Raw genomic sequence first — 27,525 nt, 5'->3', positions numbered from 1 at the left:
AAATGAATTTCATGATTGCTTTTTCTAATTCTATGAAGAATACCACTGGAATTTTAATAGAAATTGCATTAAATCTGTATAACAGTTTTGGTAGTATGACCATTTGGACAATATTAATTCTTCCTATCCAAAAGCATGAGAGATTTTCAATCTTCTAAGGTCTTCTTCAGTTTCTTCCTTTAGTGTTCTGTAGTTTTAATTATAGTGGTCTTTCATTTCTTTTGTTAGATTTATTCCCATTTTCTTGAGGCTATTGTGAATGGGATAGTTTTCCTGATTTCACTTTCAGAGGATTCATCACTGATGTATAGAAATGCATTTGATTTATGGGTGTTGACTTTATATCCTGCTACTTTGCTGAATTCATTTATTAGTTCTAGTAGTTTTCTGGTGGAACTTTTGGACCTCCTAAACATAGAATCATGTGGATAGCAAATAGTGATAAACGTTTGAGTTCTTCTTTTTCTATTTGTATCCCTTTAATCTCTTTTGTCTAATTGCTCTACTAGAGTTTTCAGGACTATGTTAAGTAGAAGTGGTAAAAGAGGGAACCCCTGTCTTGTTCCAGTTTTTAGAAGGAATACTTTCAATTTTTCTCCATTTAGAATGATTTTGGAGGGCTGGGACTATGGCTCAGCGGTAGTGCACTTGCCTGGCATGTGGGAGGCACTGGGTTCGATTCTCAGCACCACATATGAATAAATTTTAAAAAATAATAAAGGTTTATAAACAACTAAAAAAAAGAAAGAATGATGTTGGCCTTGAGCTTAGCATAGATTGCTTTTACAATGTTGAGGTGCATTCCTACCATCCCTAGTTTTGCTGGTGTTTTAAACATGAAGAGGTGCAAATGGTGCTGAGAATACTGGAAATATATATGTAGCAAAATGAAATTAAACCTCTACCTCTCACCCTGCACAAAAATCAATTAAAAGTGAATCAGACTTAGGCACTAGAACAGAGAACCTGCGCCTAATAGAAGAAAAAGTGGGAACAAATTTCTACCACGTTGGCTTAGGAACTGACTTCCTTAACCAGACTTCTAAAGCACAAGAAGTAAAATCAAGAATCAATAAATGGGATGGACTCAAACTAAAAAGCTTCTTCTCAGCAAAGGAAACAATCAATAATGTGAAGAGGGAACCTACAGAGTGGGAGAAAATCTTTACCACATGTGCCTCAAATAGAGCACTAATCTCCAGGATATATAAAGAACTCAAAAAACTTAACACCAAAAAACCAAATAACCCAATCAATAAATGGGTTAAAGACATTTCACAGAAGAAGAAATACAATCAATCAACAAACATGAAAAAATGTTCATCATTTCTAGCAATTAGAGAAATGCAAATCAAAACTACTCTAAGATTTCATCTCACTCCAGTCAGAATGGCAATTATCAAGAATGTAAGCATGGGCTGGGGTTGTGGCTCAGCGGTAGAGCACTCACCTAACAAATGCGAGACCCTGGGTTCGATCCTCAGCACCACATAAAAATAAAATAAAAATATTGTGTCTATCTACAACTAAAAAATAAACAATTAAAAAAAGAAAAAGAATGCAAACAACAGCTGGGCACAGTGGTATACACCTGTAATCCCAGTGGCTCCGGAGGCTGAGGCATGAGGAGTTCAAAGCCAGAGTTCAAAGCCAGCCTCTGCAAAAGTGAGGCACTAAGCAATTCAGTGAGACCCTATCTCACTGATAAGAAAATACAAATCGGTCTGGGGTTGTGACTCAGTGGTTGAGTGCCCCTGAGTTTAATCCCTGATACTAAAAAAAAAAAAGAATACAAGTGTCTATCAGGTTGGCAAGGATGTGGGGGAAAAGGTTCATTCATCCATTGCTGGTAGGACTTCAAATTGGTGCATCAACTTGACCCAGTTATCCCACTCCTTGGTCTATACCCAAAGGACTTAAAATCAGGATACTACAGTGATACATTCACACCAATGTTTATAGCAGCTCAATTCACAAGAGCTAAACTATGGTACCAACCTAAATGCCCTTCAACAGATGAATGGATAAAGAAAATGTGGTACATGTCCACAATGGAATATTACTCAGCCTTAAATAAGAATAAAATTATGGCATTTGCAGGTAAATGGAGAACATCATGCTAAGCAAAATAAGCCAAACCCAAAAAACCAAAGGCTGGATGTTTTCTCTAGTAAGCAGATGCTAATCCATTTTGGGTGGTGGGGTGGGTGGGGAAAAATGAAGGAACTTTGGATTGTGCAGAGGGGATGAGGGAACAGGAAGGAGAGTGGAATGAGACAGACATTATTACCCTATACATGTATGATTACACTACTGGTGTGACTCTACACCATGTTCAGTCAGAGGAAGGAGAAGTTGTGCTCCATTTGTGTTCAATGTGTCAAAATTAATTCAAATGTGCCCATTTGTTACAATGTGTCAAAATGCATTCTACTATTGTGTATAACTAATTAAAACTAATCAAAATTCCCGAGTACTGCATAAAACAAAAACCAAAAAACTGATGTACACACAAAAAATCTGCCATGAATATTTATAGTAATTTTATTTATAACTGCCAAAACATGGAAGCATCTATAGATGTCCCTTAATAGGTTAATGGATCAACTATAGTACATCCAAGTAATGGAATAGTATTTAGCACTTTAAAAAAACCAACAATAGCTATCAAGCCATGAAAAGATGTGTAGAATACTTAAATGCAGATTATGCAAGTGAAGGAAGCCAACCTGCAAAGGCCACATATTACATGATTCCAAATATAAGACATTCTGGAGAAGTTTAAACTATGGAAATAATAAAAATATCAGTGATTTCCAGGGATTGAAGGGAAGGGGAGATTGAAGGGTAGAGAACAGAGGGCAGAAAATACTCTAAATGATAGTATATTGGTGAATACTTTTTTGGGGGGTACCAGGGATTGAACCCAGGGGTGCTTCATCACTGAGCCACGTCCCCAGCACTCCCCTCTTTTGAAATAGGGTCTCACTAAGTTGCTTAGGCTAGCAATCCTCCTGCCTCATACTCTTGAGCTGCTGAAATTACAGGCCTGGCTGGATACTTCTTATACACTTGTCCAAACCTACAGAATATTCTTCATCAAGAGAAAATCCCTCATGTAAAGTATAAACTTTGAATAATTATAATGTGTCAGTAGGCTCATCAATTATAACAAGTGTACTAATCTAGCAAAGATGTTGATAATGATGGAGGCTATGCATGGGTGGGGACAGGGAGTATATGGGAAATCTCTATACTTTACTTTTAACTTTGCAATGAACTTTTTTTTATTGGTTGTTCAAAACATTACAAAGCTCTTGACATATCATATTTCATACATTTGATTCAAGTGGGTTATGAACTCCCATTTTTACCCCGTATACAGATTGCAGAATCACATCGATTATACATCCATGTTTTTACATAATGCCATACTAGTGATGTTGTATTCTGCTACCTTTCCTATCCTCTACTATCTCCCCTCCCCTCCCATCTTCTCTCTCTACCCCATCTGCTGTAATTCAATTCTCTCCCTTGTTTTTTTTTTCCCCTTTCCCCTCACATCCTCTTATATGTAATTTTGTATAACAATGAGGGTCTCCTTCCATTTCCATGCAATTTCCCTTCTCTCTCCCTTTCCCTACCACCTCTCGTCCCTGTTTAATGTTAATCTTTTCCTCATGCTCTTCCTCCCTGCTCTGTTCTTAGTTGCTCTCCTTATATCAAAAAAGACATTTAGCATTTGTTTTTTAGGGATTGGCTAGCTTCACTTAGCATAATCTGCTCTAGTGCCATCCATTTCCCTGCAAATGCCATGATTTTGTCATTTTTAGTGCTGCATAATACTCCATTGTGTTTGCAATGAACTTAAAACTACTCTAAAAATAAATAAATATTTGCACTAAAATAATTTTAAAAACAGCCAAACCAAATAATCTCTCTCCCTTTCAACTCCCACCACATTCAATCTTTAGGACTAGATGGTTTTATTGGCAAATTCTATCAAACATTTAAAAAAGTAATTACACTAATTCTGGATAATCTATCCAAGAACTCAAACAAGCAATATTTTCAAAGTATTTTATGAGATCTGCTTTACCCTGATGCCCAAACCAGGTAGGTGAACATAAAATATCAATTAACCAAAACTATAGACCAATATCCCTTGATCATAAACACAAAAATCCCCTGAGATTTTCTAGTAATATGTAAAAAGAATAATGTATACAACCAAGTGGAGTTTACCTCAGGAATATAAGTTCAATATTAAACAATCTATTAACATCAAAAGAAGAAAAGCCACATGATTACATCAATTGATACAGAAAATTTATTTCACAAGTCAACACTCATCATAATAAAAATGCTGAGTAAACTAAGAGTAGAAAGGAAATACTTCCACATGATTCAAGGACCTCTACAAGAGAAGATCTATAGGAAGCATCATATTTAATTGTGAAAGACTGACTGCCTTTCTCCAAAGGAGGCAGCAAGGTAGGGAGGCCTATACTCATGTTTCCTATTCTGCATATCCCAAATGTTTTAGAAAATGTACAAAAGCAAGAAAAAGAAATAAAAGACATATAGATTAGAAAGGAAGAAATGAAACTGTGCCATTTGCATCTGGTGTGCTTATGCGCACAGGAAATCCCAAAGGATCTATAAAATAATTTTTAAAAAACTTTTGGAAAATTTGAGTGTTTGAAGATTGTAGGATACAAGGTCAACACACAAAAATCAACTGCATCTCTATATATAGGCAATATGTTAATGGAAACTGAAAATTTAAAAATATCTTGCAGATTATCTCAAAAAAGAACAAAAGAAAACTCCTGTACAAATCTAAGAAAACAGGTATAGGAGCTATAAGCTGAGAAATATGAAACACTAATTAAAAAAAAAAAGTCAGGCCTAAGTAAATGGAGAAACATAGTGTTCTTTGTTTAGAAGACCCAACATAGCAATGATGTCAATTGTTCTCAAACTGGTCTACAGATTTAATATAATTCCAATCAAATCTCTGCTTTTTTTCTACTGGACAACATCACAAATATTTTCCTATATCAGTAAATATTCTTCTATAACACTGTTTTAAATGGTTATATACTCTTTCATTTTCTGTATTTACCCTAAGACTGTTTATCCATTCCTCTAAGCTATTTCCAATATTTCTCTATTATAAACAGGGTTTAGTGAACATTCTCCACAATTTTGCATATATCTTTATTTCCTAAGATAAATTCTTGGAAGTTTAATTTAGGATTAAAAGGTGTACACATTTTAAAATTTTTTTAATATTGTCAAAAATTAGAAAAATCCTTACCTTTCAGTTTTGACTTAAAATTGATCTCCTTTAAAAAGTCTTAGCCTTTTCCTACTGTTCAATGTGTATAACTATTTGGTCTCATTAAATTATTGTTACATTTATTGGACTATAAGCAATTACTGCTTTAATAAAACATTATGCCTGTAGGCTATATCTTCACTAAGTGCTCGTCTTTATGGAAATCTAAGAGAAGAGAAAATACATAGGGTGATAAACTGATGAGCTAGGAAATGGCTAACAATGTAGGCATGAATGGATGAGGTATTGGAGTTAAGTAGATAACAGCCAGTTTTCCACAAAAGAAGCCTATTCTAATTGTTTTTAGAGTCTTCTATTGTTCTACTTAGTGTCTCCATTAAAAGGCAGTAGCAGTGTGCATGGCTTGCATTTTCTATACTATTTTTGGAATTAGTTACTGATAAAAGTGCAAGCTCTGAATATTTTTGTCAAATTATCCAAATCCTCAAAACTCATGTATGTCCTCTCAAGATTTCTATCATGCCTCACTTATAAAGTAAGAAACTGAAGGCAACTGAAGTTTTCTAACAGAAATCTAGTAACAATTCAGAAACATGTTCTATTGTGCCTTATTCCATTTGAGAGATGAAACACGTGTTAAATAAGAAAAAAACTATCAAACTATGAATTTTCTGCATTTGATATCACTTACAAAGAATTAGTACCAATTATGTCTAACACTGTGAGTATATTTCAATTAAGAAAAATTAATAAGTTTTGTTAATGATGAAAGTCACAGGAGAGCCCAGCAGTGGGCACTCTGAATATATTGCCATTTATTTTTAGGAATTATTTGCTGAGAGTTGCTTTCCTAATTTTATTTCTATGACTCAAGTATCTGATTTTAAATCATAGCATCTCATGTCTTGCTAGATTCCTGCAAGCATTAAGCAAATATACTAAAGCAGGAACATATTTTACATAACCATATGTGTCAGAATAAATTTAGGCCAAGAAAGAGAATAAATGCAAACCATATCTTATTTATATTTGACAAATACTGAGATATAAGCTTCTGTTTTGAATGACTACATGTTGTTTCCATGGCAACTGCATAAACATTTTCCTCATAACACACAGTCATCTTCATTCTTTACATCCCATTATTTCATTCTTTCCACTCTCAGGGGAAAGCCTCATTTATTCCCTAGGAGGAAAAAAATCGATCAATGATTTTCTTAATCACTGGCATTTGAAGAGTAGGTGGCATAGTTCTTTTTATGGAAAAGCAATTTCCACCAATGCTCTTGCTATATGATAGAAGACTGGGGGAGAATAAGAGTACTTGCGTTAAGAAAAGTATAACACATTGCAATGGACAATCCTTCAAAGAGAGATGAGAATGTGCAATTAGAAACCACTAGAGGTGGGTGCATGGGGTATGATGGAGTTTTCTTTATGTGGGGGAAATCTTTCATTCCTACAGTTTTGGAACTTTTTGAAAAAAAAATCTTTGGCTGATTTGTGTGATAGAGATTGTACAGAATGGCTAAAACAAGGGCAAGAGAAAGACATTACTCATTTTAGGATAGATCAAATAACAGCAAAAAGGAAGGGTAAAAAGAAACCATCAGGTTCCTTTGCTTTGTCTATTCTTTGAGTCTGAGATAAACAACAAAGATTCAAGCTGCAGCAGATGGAAGAGATCTCATATTGGATTTTAGCTATCAAATTAACAACAATTTTTCAGTTTTCAAAAGGGCAGTGTATCAATTCACATTATTTACTGCTCAGAATACTCCAGCTCGTGGTCCTCTTCTGCACTCAGAGCTCAGGGGGCTAGGTAGGAAGTCTCTTCAGGATGAGTGTGGTGTTTGTTGCTCCCTCCTCTGGTTTCTCTTGGTTCTAATAAGGTAGCACTTAACAATTATTTTGTTACTATTTATATGTGATTCCCTGAACAGGACTTTATAATGACCCTCCCCCATCTACAAAGTACTCTATGAATAATAGGATGCTTAATAAGGTAGGAAAAAATTAATATTATAAAGTATATGATGTTCTTCAGTCAAAAGATTTAACTGATTTTACTATTTCCTCTGCTTCAATTTCCATGCTTCAATTCACTGAGGAGTTATCATTTTCCTACTTTTACAAAGTAAATCTCTTCCCATCTTTTTTTTTCTTTTTTCATTTATCTCTAAGACCTGTGCCAAGATATGGGCCAAGGATCTTTTGTTTCTTTTGCTTTTAAAAGAATGTCTAACTGTTCATTTTGTTTTTCATTGGATTACCTTAGCTCTTTTGTGAAAATTCAACTGATTGTGTGTTTATTTTTTGGATGGTTTATTTTTTCCCACAGATATATGCAGCTATTTTTTAAAAACAGTAATACAGAGTTTGATAATTATAGTTTTCTGATAGTTCTTAATCAGGTAAGAGAGTCCTCACTTCATTTCTATTTAATTTTTTCCCTTTTCTATTTCCTTTAGCAATCCAAATAGACTTTAGGATCAGCTTGCTATTAAAAAAAAAAAAATCCTGCTAGGATTTTGACAGTGATTTTCACCATAGAACACAGTGTCTTTTATTTATTAGGATCTTCTTTTATTTCTTTCATCAGTGTTTTGTAGGTTTTCAGCATAGATGTTGCACATATTGTTTGATTTGTACCCAAGTATCTCAGGTTTCATAGTGCCGCAGTCTGGCTGGGCACAAATCACTAGCCACTGAAGCAGGAACAAACTTTATTTTTAAACTGCAGGAAAACACTTCACACAGCTCCTGGGGAATCCTCCCTAACGCCACTAGGCTTGTCCAGGAACCCCCAGCAGAAATATCCTCCCGGAAATCCCTCCTCCTGCACTTCCCCAACCAATGGGAACTCTCAGGGAATCCCCGGAAATCCCCACGAGAACTCCAAAATAGTGCGAGAACTCAAAAGTTTCGGCAGAGGCGGATAGTAATGCCTCGCCTGTCAATCAATACTGTTGGCAAAATGCCAGGGGCCATACAGACTCGGCTGTGGCTCTCAGCATCATAGTGCTATTGTAAACAGTGCTTTTTATAATTTCAATTTATAATTATCAATGGAATACAGAAATATTAATTTTTATAGTGATTTTGAATCCTGTGACTTTGCTAGCTCAGTTATAAGTTCAAGGAGGGGTACCCCCTCCTTTTTGGTAGATTCTGAGATTTTCTACATAGAAAATGATTTAATTTGTAAATACAGAGAATTTTATTTCTTCCTGTTCAATCTGCATTCCTCTTATTTACTTTTTCTGGTCTTTTTGCCTGCATTCAGATTTTCATCCTCAAGTATTATGTCAGCCATAGAATATTTATATTTGCCCTTTACTAGGTTGAGGAAATTCCTTCTATTCCCAGTTTGCTGAGATATCTTTATTATAAATTGATGCAGTATCTAATTATTGAGATAATCATACAGGGTTTTGTCCTTTTACTTTGTTAATAAGGAGAATTGCACCAATTCACTCTGAACATTAAAACAACCTTATATTCTCAGAATAAATTAAATTTAGATAAAATGTATTACCATTTTTATGGGTTACTAGTTTTGCTTGGCTAATATTTTCTTGAGGACTTTTTTGTCAATGTCTTTAGTTTTCTTTTTTGTAATCTAACTTGTTTTGATATTATAACACTGACTTCAATAAATGAATTAAGAGCATTCTGTCAGAATTTGCATAGAATTGATATTATTTCTTCATTAAATATTCATTGATTATATTTGCCAGTAAAAGGCTTCTGAGCCTGGAGTTTTCTTTAGTGCAAAGTTTTAAATCCCAATTTCAATTTCTTTAACACATACAGGACTATCCAGGTTATCTATTATTTTCTTAAGTGAGCTTCTACACCTGGACTCTATCAAGAAATTTTTACACTTAAGGTTTTAAATTTATGGAGATAATATTTTGTTAATATTATTTATCTCATGTTCTTTTCATATCTGTAAGATCTATGGTAATGTCCCTCTCTTATTCCTAACATTATTAACTGATGAATTACTAACATTAGTAATTTAAAAATTCTTTGTTTTTCTTATCTGTCCAGTTAAGGATTATCAACTTATTCATCTTGTCAAAGAACAAACTCTTGGTTACATTTAATTTCTCCACTGATTTTGCTCTCCATTCCAATGATTTCTGTTTTTAATTCCTTCCTTATGTTTATTTTGGGTTTAATTTGTTCAACTTTTTCTACTTTCACAAAGTGAAAGCTTAAGTCCTTAATTTGAAACCCTTTTTCTTTTCTAATTAATCATTTAATGGTAGAAGTTTGTCAACTGCTTCAGCAGCATTCCACAACTTTTGATATGTTGTGATTTCATTTTCATTAAATTAAAAGTATTTTATAATTTCCCTTCAGAGTTACACTTTCACCCCCATGCCATTTAGAAGTGGGTTGCTTATTTTATTTCCAAAAATCTGAAGGGTTTCAGATATTGTTCTGCTGCTGATTTGCCACAACTGATTTATCCATTCATCTGCTGATGACTGTTCCCACCTTTTCACCATTATGAACAGTGTTGCTATAAATATTTGTGTACAAATATTTGTCTGAGATCCTGTTTTCACCATTTTGGGGTGAATACCTAGAATGGGAATTGTTGTATGATAATTCTATGTTTTAACTTTTTGAGGAATCAATACACTTTTTCACAATGACTGAAATAATTCACACACTCAACAGCAATACACAAGGCTCCAATTTTTCTATATACTTACTAACACTTGTTTCCCCGCCCCCAACCTCCACCCCCATTATAGCAATCCTCATGAGTATGAAGCATCTCACTGTGGTTGGTAGATTTTTTTGTTTGTTGAACACTTGCCTGATGATTTGGGGAGAATGTATAAGTGTCTATGGGTCCTGGTATTTTTCCATTCTTGGCAGATGTACAATGGAGTAGAGAAGAAATACTAGTCAAGAAACATATCTGGAAATAGAGATACTGGCTGTATATTTCCCCCTTTTGCATCTAAATAAAGAATATGTGTCTTGTTTCCTTTTAATAGCCCCCACACCAAACATACCTGTGCTTTAGCACAAGTTATATACAATGGCCACAATATATCATCAGAGTGTATATTGCACCAGAATAGTTTTGTTTTCCTGCCTTTTTTACATGGCAAACTAATGGAAGGAAACAAAAGCTGGGCCTGACTCCAAAAAGAATGAATTTCTTTAGTGATAAAGTTTGCTTTCATTTTATAATTTGGCATTTTTAGGTCAAAATTTCCTGTGACCATGTACCAGAATTGTTAATCTTCCAAAGGTGCATGCCAGAATGATAAAACTATATTTTTCTTCCACTATTCTGTTGCTAACACTTGAGGACAGTTACTTCAGCACTTTTGCAGATTTACAGTTTTTCACTGTTTTAAGAAGATAGTGAGTGAATTTTCCTTCTAGAAACAGAAATAAGGAGGATATCTGCACATTTATTATGTTCTGCAATCACTCACACCTTTAGTGATTGTGCCTAACCTAAAACATTTACTACTAGTTAGAGTTGAATCAAAAGTTCTAAAGAATAATGGAATCATTCTTCTCAGTGCCATATTCTTTTTCTCTTTCCCAATTGCTTATAGGTCCCTATTTCTTCTTCCATCATCACTCAGCCCATGGCCAGGTCCTAGGTGAAACTACTTCTTTAAAACAAAACAAAATAGTCCAGATAAACATTCTTTTTCTGGATCATCTCCTCATAGTGTTTTCAGAAGTGAACTTAGAAACATAAAATGACTAGAATTTTACTATGCAGACAGTATCTTCTTGCTGGCAACACAAAGTGTGGAAACAGAATTTCTGCCACGATACATTCATTTTTGGTCATTTACACTACCAGAGAATGTTTCTGCTGCAATTATCTCAATGGTAAAGAATTTCTAAAACCTAATGTTAGAATAGATATAAACCCCATAAAAATAATTGTTTTTCAGCAAGTCTTAAAAATGTATTTGAAAACTAAAGAATAATGGAATCATATTCTTCCAAAATACAATGTAAATTTAACAACAGTGGCACAATAATTGGTAAGAACAAAATCCCAGCACAAGAGTATATCTCCACTACTGACTAGAGAATATCACCTACTCCTCTATAAGTACATACATTGCTTTTGAAATAAAAATAACATTTATTTTCTGATTTAATACAAGCTGACTGCAATACCTTTAAAAAATTCCTTAACAGCATAAAGAATGTAAAATTGACCAAAGACTCACTACTCAGTTAAAACTACTATTGACATCTTAAAAATATCCTCTCCCCAATTATCCTCAATTAAACACACACACACACACACACACACACACACACACATTTTCCCCAAGTTTTGAATGACTGAAGTAAAACTCACTCTATATTTACCATCTTAACTATTTTTAGGTGTACAGTTCAGTGGGAATACATGTATTTATTATGCTGTACAATCATTACCATCATCCATCACTAGAACTCTCATCTTGTAAAACTGACTTGCTAATCCTTTAATAACTCCCATTTCCCCTTTCCTCCAGCCCCTGGCAACCACCATTCTACTTTATGAGTCCTATGATTTTCACTATTTTAAGTATGCCACATTATTGGAATCATATAGTATTTGTCTTTTTGTGTCTCATTTATTTCAATGAGAAAAATGTCCTTGAAGTTCATCCATATTATAGGATATGTCAGAGTTTCCTTCCTTTCTCAGGCTGAACAGTATTTCATCATATTTATATACCACATTTTGCTTATTCATACATCTATCAATGGACACTTAGGTTGCTTCTACAAGTTAGCTATTGTGAATAATGCTGCTATGAATATAAATGTACAAATATTTCTTTGAGAGCCTACCCAGAGGTGAAACTGCTAGGCCAGCCACATAGTAATTCTATTCATTTTCTGAAGAACTTCCTTATTGTTTTCCACAGCAGTGCTTTCATTTTACATTCCCACCAATAGTGCACAAGGGTTCCAATTTCCTCATATCCTCATCAACACTAGTTTAATTTTCTGTTTTATTGATTGTAGTCATCCTAATGAGTGCAGGTGGTATCCCAGAGTAGTTTTGATCTGCGTTTTCCTAATGATGTGATCATCTATTTGGGGTCTTATATCTGTATATCTTTGGAGAATGTTTTAAAATGTACTGATCTATTAAATCATACAGAAAACAGAAAGTACAGTTACAGCCCACTGTTATAACACCAGCATTTAAAATTCTCAATACATTTGTTGAGCTCTTTGTTTCTTCATATGCCCCACATCTTTTATTTTTTTTCTTTTCTTTTTTTTGTACTGGGGATTGAATCCAGGGGTGCTTTACCACTGAGCTACATCCACAAGTCCTTTTTATTTTGAGACAAGGTCTCACTACATTGCTCAGGCTGGCCTCAAACTTATGATCCTTCTGCCTCAGCCTACTGAGTCACTGGAATAGGAGTGTGTCACCCCACCCAGTTTGAAAGAGACTTTGTACTTGGACTTTAGTGCAATGCTGCAACAGTTAACTCTGGGACTCTGGGAATAGAGTGAATAAACTTTTCACTATGAGAATGCAGGTCATGGGCAGAATGCTATGGTTTGAATGAGTATCCCCCAAAGGTCTATATATAAAAGTTTGATTCCACAGTGGCAGTACTGGAAAGTCCTGTGAACCTTTTAAGTGGTAGAACCTAGTGGGAGGTGCTTAAGTTACTATGAGAATGTCCTCAAAGAGGACTGTAGATCTGGGTCTCTCTCTGCTTCCCGTCTCAAAATGTGACTGCAATTGTTATATGCATGTATAACTATTTAATAATGAATCACACTGTTATGTAAATTTATACCAATTAAAAATATGGAAAAAAAGATGTGACTGCTCACCCTGACACTCACTTCCACCACTGATGTGCTTCCTGATCTTGGACTTGAATCTCCAGAACAATGAGCAAAAATAAACCTCTCTTGAGTTAATGAGTACCCTTTGTCAAGTATTTGAAATTAGTCAATTTGGAAAACTGACTAATACAATTGGTCTCTCTGGAAACCCCCTTTTCCAAGGTTCGCTTTTTAATTGTAGACAATATTGATGGCAAATAACAGTCTGAAGTGTAAATGTCAGATCGTGCTAAGCCTGAACCTTTCCTGTGGACATACATGGTTACTTTCTAACTTTCTGCACTTAATCCACTTGATTTACATGTCTTAGTGTTTAATGTTTGGATCACAAAGGGGAAAGAGAGAGAAATAAAAGGGAGAAAAAAGTCTATGGGTCCTTTACTTCAAAGTCCTTCAGACTGAGGTAAAGATAGGGGACTTGAAACAATGGGAAGAGGTACCTGCACTTCTTTTTCTAGATCTCTGTTATGAGACCATCGTTAGGTGATTAGATTCTTGATATGTAGAGCAGAGGGTTACTTTGGCCCACTCTGGAAGCTGTGTGTAAGCTGCTCGGGGAACACATGCCTGGTTACCTGCCACTGGGCTGGGGGGTTGGTGGAGGGTGGATAGCTGCTACTGTTACAAGAGCTGAAATTGGCCAAAATCACCCATAATTTACCTTCCAAGGTTCCCCCTGAAAGTTGTAAGCCTTTAATATGCTTGAGAGTTCCAAAATAATTACTTAGATTTTGCTAGTACAATTATTGCCTACACTTGAGTCAGATTCCTGGTTCTTTCTACTCTGCCATCTTCCCAGAACCACCCTTAACAGGTTTTTTGTTTGTTTGTTTGTTTTTGCAAAACAAAAGTTTTAATTTTCATTAAGTCTAGCTTACTTTTTTCTTTTTCTTTTTACAGTGTTATGGTTTAGATCTTAAATGTTATCCAAAGACCCATGTGTTAAGGTTTAGTTCTCAGCTTGGCATTATTGGAAGGTAGTCAAAACTTTAAGAAGTAGGATCTAGTGGGAAATCTTAAGTCATTGGAGGTGTGCCCAATAAGAGGACTGTATGATTTAGGTACCTCCTCTTTGTCTCTGTCTTTTGCTTCCTGGTCCCACTGAAGTGAGCAGCTTGCTTCATCACATTACTCCCCATCATGACTTATTGCCTTGACAGGCCCCAAAGCAACAGGGCCAAGTGACCACAGACTGAAATCTCCCAAACTTGTGAGCCAACATAAAACTTCCCTCTTTTTCATTTGATTATCTCTGGTATTTTGTATTAACGGAAAGCTGACTAACACTTATAGATTGTGCTTTTGTATTATATCTAATTATTCTTCACCAAGCCCAAGGTCCTAAAGATTTTTCTTGGTTTCTTTTACATTTTCCATATAATTCTACAATCCATTTTAAGTTAATTTGTATATAAGGTATGAAACTTACCTTGAGGTTTTTTGTTTGCCTATTAGTATCTGATTTTTTCTGAACCATTTGTTGAATAGATAGGCTCCTCTGAATTGCCTTTATACATTTGTAAAACCAAATCAGCTGCTTATATTTGTGTGGGGCTATTTCTGGGTTATCTATTCTGATCCATTAATTTATATGTCTGTTCCACTGACAATACCAATCTTTTTTACTAAGACTACATTATGTCCTATAAGTAGGTAAAGTGATTCTATGTTATTCTACTCTTTCAAAATTAGTGATTTGAAATCTCTTGCCTTCTATATACATTTTAGATTATATATGTATCATCATAAGTATATAAATATAATAAATATATACATATATATATCACTGATATACTTGTCTACAAAAAGTCTTGCTGGGAGTTAAGGAATTGAGTTAAACTGGTATATCAAGATATACTTTTACTATGTTGAATCTTGGTGGAGTTTTTACTATATTTAGTTTTCTACAATTAACAGAATAATAAGTACCTAGTTGAAAGGAATTATACATAAATTGAACATAAAACTTATACCATTAGGATTAACTGGTCTCTGAATTCACTACCATTTTAGTTTTTAATGGTAGTATAGCCTTCTGAAATTGAAAAGCACTGAAAATCTTTTGAGGAATAAAGAGAAAGGAAAAAGGTAAATAAGATTTCAAGGGAAGACAGATGAGTGTAAAGCTCCGTTTTGATTTTTTTCCCCCCACTCATATCCTATTCTTCTCTTTTTCCTGTGTCTTTATCTCAAGTAAAATGTGGGGACTACCATTTTCATCTTCAAGTAATTCAACTTTATATAGTGGTAGATTAAGTTATCTTTTTAAGCAGCCAAATTAAAGTTCCATGACTATATCTTTCCTTTTATATAATACAATAGCTAATACATTAAGAACATAAAACAATCAAATTATTAAAGAAACAAAATTGATGCTGCAGAAGAAACATACATCTTGAGGGAGCATAATTTTAGAGTTACAACAAGGATATTGCTAAGAAAAATACCTTCTCCTTATTTGCCACTAAATAAAGAAGAAATAATTTCAACAGGTTCTGTTTAAGTCTTCATAAACAACAACAAATTCCTGCTTAAGAGCTTAGGCTTTGCAGTCAGACAGATCTAGCTCCACCTCTAACTAGTCACTTGATATTAAGCAATTACTTAGCTTCTTTGAGAATGAGTTCCCTCATATGTTAAATGGATTTTTTAAAATAATAAGACCTATGTCAAACAGAAGTGTGAGACGTAAGGATAATGCAAATGCAATAAAATGAATGTTTAAGCCCCACCCTCCAATTCCTATGTTGATAATGTGTTGGTATTTGGGAGTGAAGTCTTTGGTAGGTTGTTTGGTCACAGAGATAAATGCTTCATTAATGGGATTGGGGCCTTTATTAAAGAAACTCCAGAAACCTCATTTGCCCTTTCTGCCATGTAAGGACATGGAAAAAAGACTCCATTTATGAGTCAGGAAGCAGGCTATCACCAAACACTAATTCCAACAATGCCTTGATCTTGGACTTACCAGGCTCCAGAACTGTGAGAAATAAACTTCTGTAGTTTGTAAACCATCCAACTTAAAGTATTTTTATTATAGCCGCCCAAATAGACTAAGGCAGCATATTAAAAGCTAATCTCAGTGCTAGGCATATGGCTATTACCATTCAATACAGATTAATTACCATTATTTTAAATTCAGCTTTGTTTGAGAAAACTACACATAGGCTTCCCCGCATAAGTACAGTTTTCCTACATTAAGGTATTGTAAAGAATGCTTTAAAAGCTCTATAAAACTTTATGAGTTTAAGCTTCCAGAGAGATATCAAATTGTTCAGAGTGGTCTTTTTGCTTGCAAAAACATGCTCAGATTCACAAGGGCCATAGATTACAGCTAATGAAATGAACTTAAATAAAATTAGGTGTTTGACTCAACCTTAGTGTTACCTAGCTAAAATGTCATCCTTTAAATTTTAACTTCTTCACATTGGCCATGATAGCGTCTGCAATTGAAAATATAAGTTTCTAGTTGTGCAAGTTAGAAATTCTGTGAATTGCACAATTAAAATCTCATTCCATACCCTCTTTTAAATTTTTTTTTCCTGGTTCCAGGGATTGAATTCAGGGGCACTCAACTACTGAGTCACATCTCCAGCCCTATTTGTGTATTTTATTCAGAGACAAAATTTCACTGAGTTGCTCAGCACTTTGCTATTGCTGAGGTTGACTTTGAACTAGCGATCTTCCTATCTCAGGCTCCCAAGCCACTGGGATTATAAAGTGTGCGCCACCGTGCCATTCCCTCTTCAAAGGCAAGGATTTGGGATTCTGGAGACACTCAGCTTAAATGGGGCCAGAAAAATAATATGTAAATATAGAAGTATTCTATGTACCTCAGGGATCTGTTATATGACTTCTGAATTATTACAGGTAGGAAAATCACATAGTTCTTTTTTGGGATTTTGTAAATTTGTAAATAATTGCTTTTCACTGTACTTGAAATCTAACAGTCCATGCAATTTATTAGAAGAAAAATTTTATAATCTTTTCAAATTTCTCTCTCCTTTTCCTATTCTTGATCCTTACGCCTTTTGTAATTCAATTCCAACAGGCCTATTTTTTTTTCTTTTTTAATGTAGAAAGGAGAAAATAAAGATGAAATAAAAATAAGATGTCAGATATGAAAGGAGAAAATGAAACCATGTGCCAACATAAGGAAACTAAAAACAACATGAAATAAACTCAGAAAAGATCAAATAACTTTTTTTAAATATATAAAAATAACTACTACTTATATTGTTTGGTTTATTTCTACAAAAGGAAAAACATTTGGTGAAAAATGCACTTACAAATGTACTAATATATGCTATATTAATTCCCAGGTAAGTTTAAGTGAAACTGGGAGAAAAACAAATCTTTTGAACAAACATTAAGGACCAAAATAAAGCCTGATAATATTAAGTTATAAAACAGTCAGCTTTATCCACTGTTTGGCATTTGTAAGACAAACATTTAAACTTAAAAAGAAATCCTTTCAAGCCATCTAAAGTTCTTAGTAGAAACATAACATAATAGAAGAATTATGGTTACCATTTAAATTTGAAGAACTTCATCCATTCTGGTGATTTTAGCAGCTAGTATTACATTCCTTCAAAATTTCAAAGTGCTTGTGATCTTTCCAAGATGATTGTCCTTTCTTTCTTGCCTCTCATTACTTAACTTATATTCTTACTGCAAGAGAAAAAAAGTTTTATTTATACACACACACACACACACACACACATATATATATATAAACTATATGTACATATATATATATATATATATATATATATATATATATAAAACATATAAGTAAGCAAGACTCAAATACATGCTGCACCCAAATATAAGAATTGTACACTAAAAATAAGGAAATAGGTTAATAGAGGATATCAAACTGAAATATTAAGAAAGTTGGAAAAGCTGCATTTATATTAGGTAAGGTAGAAGACAAAGCAAAGAATATTATCAGACAGAATAAAAGACATATGGTAATGACCAGGAGATTAATTCATTCTGCAGATGGAACAATTCTAAATATGTATGGATACAACATCATATGTACAAAAAACATGAAGCAAAAACTGATAGAAATGATGGGAGAAACAGACACAATTACAGTTGGAGATATTGACATTCTTCTCTCAGTAATTGAAAGAACAGATATACCAAAAGTGCAGATAAATAAGATCTGATCTGTTGAATTGAGATTTATAGAGCACTCCAATCCACAGTGGCAAAGTATAATTTTTTTCAATGCCCATGAAATATTGTTCAAGACAAACAATCTACTGAATCAGGAATGAGTCTTTACAAATTAAAAGAATTGGAACTATATACAGTGATTCTTCTTTCACAATGGAATTAGATATTGAAAAGTTCCCGATTAAGAAATCAAGCAATATACTTCTAAAATAATGTACAAAGAATATTTTAAAAAGCAACATACCAAATTTGTAAGATGATGTTAAAAAGGTGCTTTGAGAACATTTAGAGTTTTCTGTTTTTATTAGGGAATAAAGGGCCTAAAAGCAATTATCTAAGCTTCTAGCATACAAAGCTGGGAGAGGGGAGTAAATTAAGCCAAAACAAGAGAAAGTAACAAAATAACAAAGAAGAGAAATCAATAAAATAGACACTGAAAAATAGAGAAAAATCAATTAAAGCAAGAACTGGTTTTTGAAAAAACATTAATAAAACTGATAAATTTCTAGCTAGACTGAATAAGGGAAGATAGAAATCACCAACAAACAGGATAAAGAAGAGACAGGAAATAGTAGTGATGCTAGCAATCCAGATATATACCACAGAGTAGCTGCAAACTGCTTTCCTCAAGTGAAAAGGGAATAAGTCTCAGTTTCATAAAGAAAAGGGGGAAAAAGTCATTTACTGAGGTTGCTACAATCTACAATAAGAACAAAATATGATATTACTCAAGTTTAGTACTTTCCTCAGTTTTAGGCATCCACTAGGGGTCCTGGAAAGTATCTCTGTGGATAGGGGTGGAGAGGGGGCATTACTATAAAGAGAGAGGTAGCTTGCCAGTGAGATGTCACAGGCCTGTAATACCAGTTACTTGGGAGGCTAAGGCAAGAGGATCATAAGTTTGAAGCTAGCCTCAGGAACTTTGTGAGACCCTGTCTCAAAATAAAAGACAAAAAGGTCTAGGGATATAACTCAGTAGTAGAGCATCCTTGGTTTTAATTCCCAGCAGCATATGAGATAATATTATAGTGCAGAATAATTCTGTAACATAATTACAGGATTGGTTACATGGATCTAATATAATAAAATACCAAAGAACTATATACTCTCTTTACATCAATATCAGTTTCCTGGTTTTGATATTGTTCTATAGCTACATAAACTGAAAACAATAAAAGAAATTGAGTGAATGGATTTCATTGAAGTATGCTTGCTTCTTCCCGTGAATTTATAATTATCTTAAAATAAAAAGTTTAAGAAGTAAGTTAACTTTGTGAATTCTTTAGGAACATTCTATCAGGTCTCTATGCTATCTGTAAGTTTTTTCATTTTCTCTAAAAAGAATTTTAATGTTTTTATCCATAATAGCTAAAATCTGCAAACAAGAAGTCAAACTAAATAGACTACATATTATGATTCCAACTGTATGACATTCCGGAGAAGGCAAAAATATGGAAACAGTAAAAAAGACCAGCGGATTACCAGAAATTGAAGAGAGAAGGAAAGAATAGGAAGAACACAGGATTTTTAGGACAGTGAACATATTCTATATGATACTCTAATGATACATACATACCATTATGCATTTGTCCAAACCCACCAGGACTAAATCCTAATGTAAACTATGGACTTTGGGAGATTGTAATGTCTCGATGTAGCTTTATCAATTATAACAAATATACCACTCTGGTGGGGGATGTTAATAATGGGGGAAGCTATATACTTGTAAGGACAGGGATATCTCTGTACCTTTCTCTTAATTTTGCTGTGCTCTTTAAAAAAAAATCTTTAAAACAAACTAGCAACAACCAAATGTTCATTAACCAGTAAATAATAAAATTGTGATACAATGAAATGCTACTCACCAATTAAAATAATGGATCAATGCTACACAAAACCTGGATGAATCTCAAAAATGTTCACTTGAGAGAAGTTACACTCTATACTCAAAAGAGTACATACTAAATACTTCCACTTATGCAATATTCTGGAGTAGGTAAAATCTTAGTGATGGCATACAGATCAGTAGTTATCTAGGGGTGAGGTTTAGGAAGAGGTTTTTAACCAAAAAAGGAAAAGCCTGAAGGAGTTTTCTGGGGCAATGGGACTATTTGTCTCTTGTTTGGGGTGGTAGTTACATGAATCTGTGCATGCATTAGTTCACAGAACTATTACTACTACTACTACTACTACTACTACTACTACTACTACTTCTTCTTCTTCTTCTTCTTATTATTATTATTACTACTACTACAACTACTATTACTACTACTACTACTACTACTACTTCTTCTTCTTCTTCCTACTACTACTACTACTTCTTCTTCTTCTTCTTTGGTACTGTATTACTTTGGTACTGGAGATTGAACCTAGAGGTAAACCATATCCCCAGCCCTTTTTATTTTTTATCTGAGACAGGGTCTTCAGTAAGTTGCTGAGTCTGCCCTTCAACTTGCAATCTTCCTCCCTCAGCCTCTTGAGTCACTGGGATTACAGGCATGGTCACCAAACTTGGCTAACAAACTTATTTTTAAAGAGTCAACTTTACTATATGTAAATTTAAAATATTAATAGCAATAATAAAAATAATTTTCATCACAATTCTTTAAGTTTTAATTTCAATTGATTATTTAAAATAAAAGTGAAGAATTTTTAGTCTTACTGTTTTCACTGTCTATATGATGCCAAATAAGTAAATTAACTTTTTTTTTAAAGAGAGAGAGAATTTTAATATTTATTTATTTTTTAGTTCTCGGCAGACACAACATCTTTGTTTGTATGTGGTGCTGAGGATCGAACCCGGGCCGCACGCATGCCAGGTGAGCGCGCTACCGTTTGAGCCACATCCCCAGCCCAGTAAATTAACTTTTCACCCTTGATTTCTCTTTGTGAAATGAAAGGGGATTATCAAATGATTTCTGAAGGCTCTTCTTATTCTAAAATCTATTTATCTTCCACATGTCTGTTGAATTTTTATCTCAAAAATAAACAATACATTTCTATGCACTCAAGTGGGTTTTATAAACTTGGCTGCAGGCAGTAAGACTGACTTCCAATATTCTCTGTCACTGGTTTTATGTCATTTCTTTAAGGGCTCTGAACAGCTGACCTTACTAACTTTGAATAGATGATATTTGGAAAGCACTCTCTCCTCTTTGAAATAATCAAAGCTCACACTGTAGACAGTGTATGTTTTTTTCTACTCCCTTTATAATATCAGATTTTCTCTATAGTTTGCTATTTTAAAAAAAAGTCTGTGAAACAGCATTCCTGCTAGCAAAATGATGCAGGTGATTATTAATTTTATAAGACATGAGATATTTACATTACTGGAGATGAGAAAATAAGTAATTTTTACTAAATTCACTCAATACAATCAAATCAGACAATCTAAAGTCCATAATTCTTTTGCAATCTTTCACTATTCCTACAGAAGATTTGCAGACTAACAACATTTTGAACTATCAAATCTTACATGAAAATGTTCTGGTTATATGTAAAAACAAGCAATGCTAGTAAGACTGTTCACACAATTTTAAGGGCAAATTCATTACATTTTCAAAAAAAAAGAGATTAATTGCCTTTGTATTTTGTTATTGTTTGTTTTTATTTTTTGGAGATAGATTTAAGGATTGAAGCAAATAATTATTTCAATAATATTCCCAATGTCATCCAGCAGGATAATTTTTGAATACTTGCAAAATTTATCCAGTCTTCTCACTTCAAAAAATAAGAAAAATAAAGGTAACATGCACACACATATATGTATACATGTGCTAACAAAATATTTAATTAATATTTTGAAAATTTATACTTGTTTGACACTATTTTCTTTGACAGATTTAATAAATGAGTCAAATACTAATGTACTTATCTTAAAAATGTAAGCCACAGATCCTATAATTTTCCTTTAATGTCACATTTCTATTTTTGAAAATATGAATCAACTTATTTTATTCTTTCAAATATAATACCAAGATACAGAATGCAGTCCTGAGCAACATTAAATCATTTCATTGTTAAGTAGTGGTACATACATTTGAAAGAGGAAAACTAATCAAGATTTCCCTATAACTCCATCTCCATGTTAAACTTTAACCTGTTCTGGAAGGAAGCTGTAAATCAAATAAGTTCATTTCATTTCCTGGATGTTTAGATCATACAAAAACATGCACACACCTATATACACAGAAGTCAACATTCCATATTTCCTTTATTCCCAACCTGAGATTGAACCTAACATCAAAAAGGATCTGATAGCTCCTCAAACGTCCATACATCTTACTAGGCATTGAAATCACTTTTAGAAGGTACGCTAGCACAGAAACCATATTACATACAGAGAAATAAACCCATGACAATACTAAATAAGTCAATCTCCAGGTAAAGCCCTGTTTAATGCTAGCAGGTTTGCCAATGAGATGAAAACAAAAGTTAAATATTTCAGCAATTTCTTTATAGAAATGAATAGTTAAAGAAATTAAAAGACTATGTGTTAAAATCATGCCTTCTGAATCACAGGGTACGCACATGGCACACATGTACCAAGGGAATGTTTTAATATTAATGAGACATCAGCCTACAAACCTGGCAAGCTTGCAGCTGACTCTAATGAAGAATTCTTTAATACCCAAGCCAAACAAGAAAAACACAAATTACAGAAAAAAGTCCAGTCATCTTTAAAAGCTCTAAGCCCTCTGCTAAAAGTTACAACTTTATTAAGATCACTAAATCACAGCTGGCCACTGAGAAGCTAACAGTAGTTCTTAAAACTGGCTACAGAATCTGGGGAAGCAAAACATAATCATATTTACAACAGATTTAATATAATGAACTGTTTAAACTGTTACAAAACAAAAACTAAAAACTAACTGCTGTGTAGTGGCCTTTTCATTTTTTACTTTAAAGCACCATAAAGCAATGGCTGAAAAGTAAAACCCTTGTACATGTTTTGAGGTCAAATGAAAAGCTGAGAACTTATAACAGCTCTATACAAGTCTGCATCAAACATAATTTTCCTGAATTCTAAGGATCTGTGATGGCATGAGAATGGGAGTAGGAAGGGAGACTGGGCTCTGTAGGACAGAGCATGTGGAAAGTTTGGCAAAAGAATCTCAAAAATGATTCTTAAGAAAAATGTACTTGATTCTGCAATCTGTATACAAGGTAAAAATGGGAGTTCATAACCCATTGAATCAAATGTATGAAATATGATATGTCAAGAACTATGTAATGTTTTGAACAACCAATAATAAAAATTTAAAAAAAAAAGAAAAATGTATTTTGGAAAGACATAATACATTTTTCTTCTCTATTTTAAGTCAAATCTTATAATGTTGCTTTCAAATTTTTTTCTACAACTCTATCCTGTTTTCCTTATTTGATTAGAACCATTTTTGGAAAGCCTCCTTTCATTTTTTAGTGCTATAGAATATTTTTAGCTTATCATCTTAAAAAAACTTAATACAGAATAAAAGTAGAGATTCTTTCAATGATCAATTTTTTGTATTTGCAGAGAATGCACCATAATACCACATAATCTAGAAAATCAATTCTTTTTAAAGAAAAGAAAACCTGGGTATCAAAACTGTAAAAGAAAAACTGCTTATGTCCACATACCAATTTTAAGATAATTTTCTTTCTAATTGAAAAAAATATATTATTTACAGAAAGTAAGCAAGTTTAAGTAACTTGTTCTGCCCAGTAAGATCAAGGGCATGGAGACAAATACTGTTTCTAAGTAATATCTCCACAATTGGAGTAGAAATATAAGGAAAATTCACATCAATAAAGGCAATGAAACATATAATTTTGTGTGAAGTTTAATTTCTCATACTTATTTATTTACTTGTTTGTTTTTTTGGCTTCCTTTTGAATTAACTGTTTTAAGTTCTCCTTAGCTCAACTATAATTTATAAATATCTCATTATAAAGTATGATCTCCTTGAATATTTTGCTAAGGCTAAAGCAACCCAAATAGTACACTACTGATTAATACAAGGATATTAAAAGTCAATTATGGGCCAGGAGCCATGGTATATGCCTGTAATTCCAGCGGCTCAGGAGGCTGAGGCAGGAGGATTTTGAATTTAAAGCCAGCCTCTGCAAAAGTGAGGCACTAAGCAACTCATTGAGACCCTGTCTCTAAATAAAATACAAAACAGGGCTGGGGTTATGGCTTGGTGGTCAAGTGCCCATAAGTTCAACCCCTGTACCCTGACCCGCAAAAAAAAAAGAAAAAAGTCAATTATGGGCTGGGGTGGTGGGCTCACTTGCCTGGCACTTATGAGGGACTGGTTTGATCCTCAACACCACACAAAAATAAATAAATAAAATAAAGTTATTAAAAAGAAGTCAATTATGCTTATTCGTAATCCAGGAATAAATGAAAACAAACATTAAATTAACACATAGACCTAAGTTTCTGCCCTTTCCTTACATGTTTGTTTCTGCTATTTCTTCTGGTGTAGTCATTACAACTTTCACAGAAGAAAACGTTTATTTCTCCTACTTAGATTTCTTTTATGAAGCACTGTACTCTCATTTTCTCACACAATAGAACTACATCACAAAGGTGTGATTAGTCCTTTAAAACAAGAAAACTTGGTAAACTTTAGTTTGAGGGTTACAGATTCACTCAATTAGGTCCTGCAATGGGACCCTGAGCCAATTCAATTTGGTCATTTGGACAATGAAAATGATAATATTTAACCCACCAGAGAGTGGTGAGGCTTTGTAAAAGATTAATAAATGTGAGAAACCTTTGAAATGTTTAAAGTACTATACAAACATGATGATCTCACTTCCCTCATACAGAAGCGTTCAATTAAGACATCTCTATAGATATATCTCTAAAAATTATTTGAGATTTATATTTGAAGTATATAAAATGATAGGTGTGTACTTTTTGACTATGTAACAATGAATCCCACTAATATGTACAATCATAGTACACCAACAAAAAAATGGAAAAAAGAAAAAAATTAAAATACGATAGATTAATAATTGTTAAGAGATTAAAGGAACAATTAACCTTCTCAGTTTACAAAATGTGTACGAATGCAAGGTAAGAGAACTGTAGGGCACACAGATCAGTGAGGAAGCAGGGAGACAAAAGGATTTAGATCTGATTCCCACACCTCAAAGTCCTTTCTCTCATCTGTTGCTATGTCTGTCACACTATTTTGTGAATTTTAAATCTCTCTTCATAGGATCATGTAGCTTTAACGACTGGTTACATTGGAAAGCTTATTAAGAAAAAGTATGTAACTATTTTGGTGAGGTGATTCAACTACTAATTGTCAAATTAAGAATGTTTACAAATGATCAATCCCCAGCACCACACACACACACACACACACACACACACACACACACACAAAGCTAGAATGTTTACAAATGACATTAACAGCCAAGCATGCTCAGACTGAACAGTTCCGCTATTTGTTTGGTTTGTGTGATATGAAATTTTAAGTTAATAGGCATGATGGAAACCCTATAAAATCTTTCTCAAAAAGGACTTTTAATTCTCCTTTTGTTACTAACAAGCTATGTGATCTTGGGCAATTCACTCACTTCTCTATTTTAAAGATGAAGGATAGCAACAAGTACATCACCTGGCTATTGTGAATTAAATGGAGTTACCTCAGTTAAGGCTTTAACGATAGTGTCTGGCACATAATAAGTGCTTATAAATGTTAGTTCCTTTCTCTTCTTCTAAACTTTAGGAGAATAGTGAATGCTTTTCCCTCTTTTTAGTTTCTTAGAAAGTTTCCTTAAGGGAAATACATATAAGTAATCAGTAGTTGTAAAACAAACTAAACCTAAATAAAACAAAGGACTTTGATATATAACTAGAAAATAAATGTGGTTTTGACTCAATGTATCTGAGACTGAATCCCAGTTGGACTGTTTACAAGCTTTTTATTTTATTTTATTTAGTTGTAGATGGACACAAAACCTTCATTTTATATAATTATCTTTTTATATAGTGCTAAGGATCAAACCAGTGCCTCACATGTGCTAGGGAAGCATTCTACCACTGAACCACAACTCCAGTCTCTTGTCTTCAAGCTTTTGAACTTAAAGCTTCTCATCTTAAAATGAGAATATTATTTAGATTTTTCATCATTCTGTCTTTCAAATTCACAGTTGCAGTGCAAATACTTTGAAACGGCATGTATTCTTTCTCTTCCATACTACTATGGCAAGGTTCAAAATGAGAAGATTTGCTACTAGTATAATTCAGGCAATTGATAGAAAGGGATTCAAGTGTAAAATAAACAATGTTATTATGGAAAGAAAATATACAAACCTAGTTTAACTGGCTCCAATTCTAGGCATTATGTCCTTGCTTTCTTTTCTTTATGAATGAACCTCAAATATTCTTTTCCTGTAGAAAGATGCAAAGTGGGGAATATATATAGTGAAGGACACTGAATCACTCTAAAAGCTGAGCATTTTTAATTCATCATAAGATAGAATCAGACTTTCATTCTATTTAATAGATTTTGGTTTTAATCAATAAAATAACCAATACGTGTTTTGGTTGGTTAACAGAAAACACTATAGGTTTAAGTAGCCAAAAAGTAACCATTTCCTTTAATAACAAATAAATTTGTTCTTTACTTCAAAAAATTACTTTCAGTGCTATAAATGCAGTTCAGTGGTACTGTGCTTGCCCACCATGTGCCAGGTCCTGGGTTAATCTACAGTGCCACAAACATACTTTTAAAGAATAACAAAATTGAGCTGCGGTTGTAGCTCAGTGGTACAGCACTTGCCTAGCATGCATGAGGCACTAGGTTCAAACCTCAGCACCTAATAATAATAATAATAATAATAATAATAATAATATAATATAATAAAGGCATTGTGTCCATCTACCACTAAAAAAGTTTTTTTAAAAAAGAATAACAATACAACAATACCTCTGTTAAAGATGACTTAACTATCCAGGGATTGCATGAAGTGCTGTAGTAAATTAGTATTTATTAATTTATGGACCCATATTTCTCAACATTTTGGATGGAGAGTGAGTGGTGAATTATATCAAACTACAGGAATCAAAAAAAAAAAAAAAAAACTGAATTGCATCCCCAGAAAAATGCAGTACATGCATCATGGTTTTCATTTAATATTAATGGAGTCATGAAACC

The 27,525-nt window shown here is 33.5% G+C and overlaps 1 protein-coding gene across 9 annotated transcripts in view; it reads right to left on the bottom strand.

The window, feature by feature from the left end:
* Positions 1-27,525, bottom strand: part of Peak1 (pseudopodium enriched atypical kinase 1) — a 271,428-nt gene that overhangs the window by 123,239 nt on the left and 120,664 nt on the right. For 5 of the 9 annotated variants that reach the window (XM_071608491.1, XM_071608488.1, XM_071608489.1 and 2 more), the window contains one exon: positions 17,711-17,851. The gene's annotated coding sequence lies outside the window, so the exon portion shown is untranslated. Of the gene's footprint in view, positions 1-17,710; positions 17,852-26,681; positions 26,760-27,525 lie in introns of all 9 variants that reach the window. The other 4 variants (XM_071608484.1, XM_071608485.1, XM_071608486.1 and 1 more) reach the window with 1 other exon arrangement.

Source organism: Marmota flaviventris, chromosome 2 (genome assembly GCF_047511675.1).
Source record: "Marmota flaviventris isolate mMarFla1 chromosome 2, mMarFla1.hap1, whole genome shotgun sequence".
NCBI classification, from domain to species: Eukaryota; Metazoa; Chordata; class Mammalia; order Rodentia; family Sciuridae; genus Marmota; species Marmota flaviventris.
Note: the sequence above shows the minus strand (reverse complement) of the source record. Positions and strands in the feature narration are given on the sequence as shown.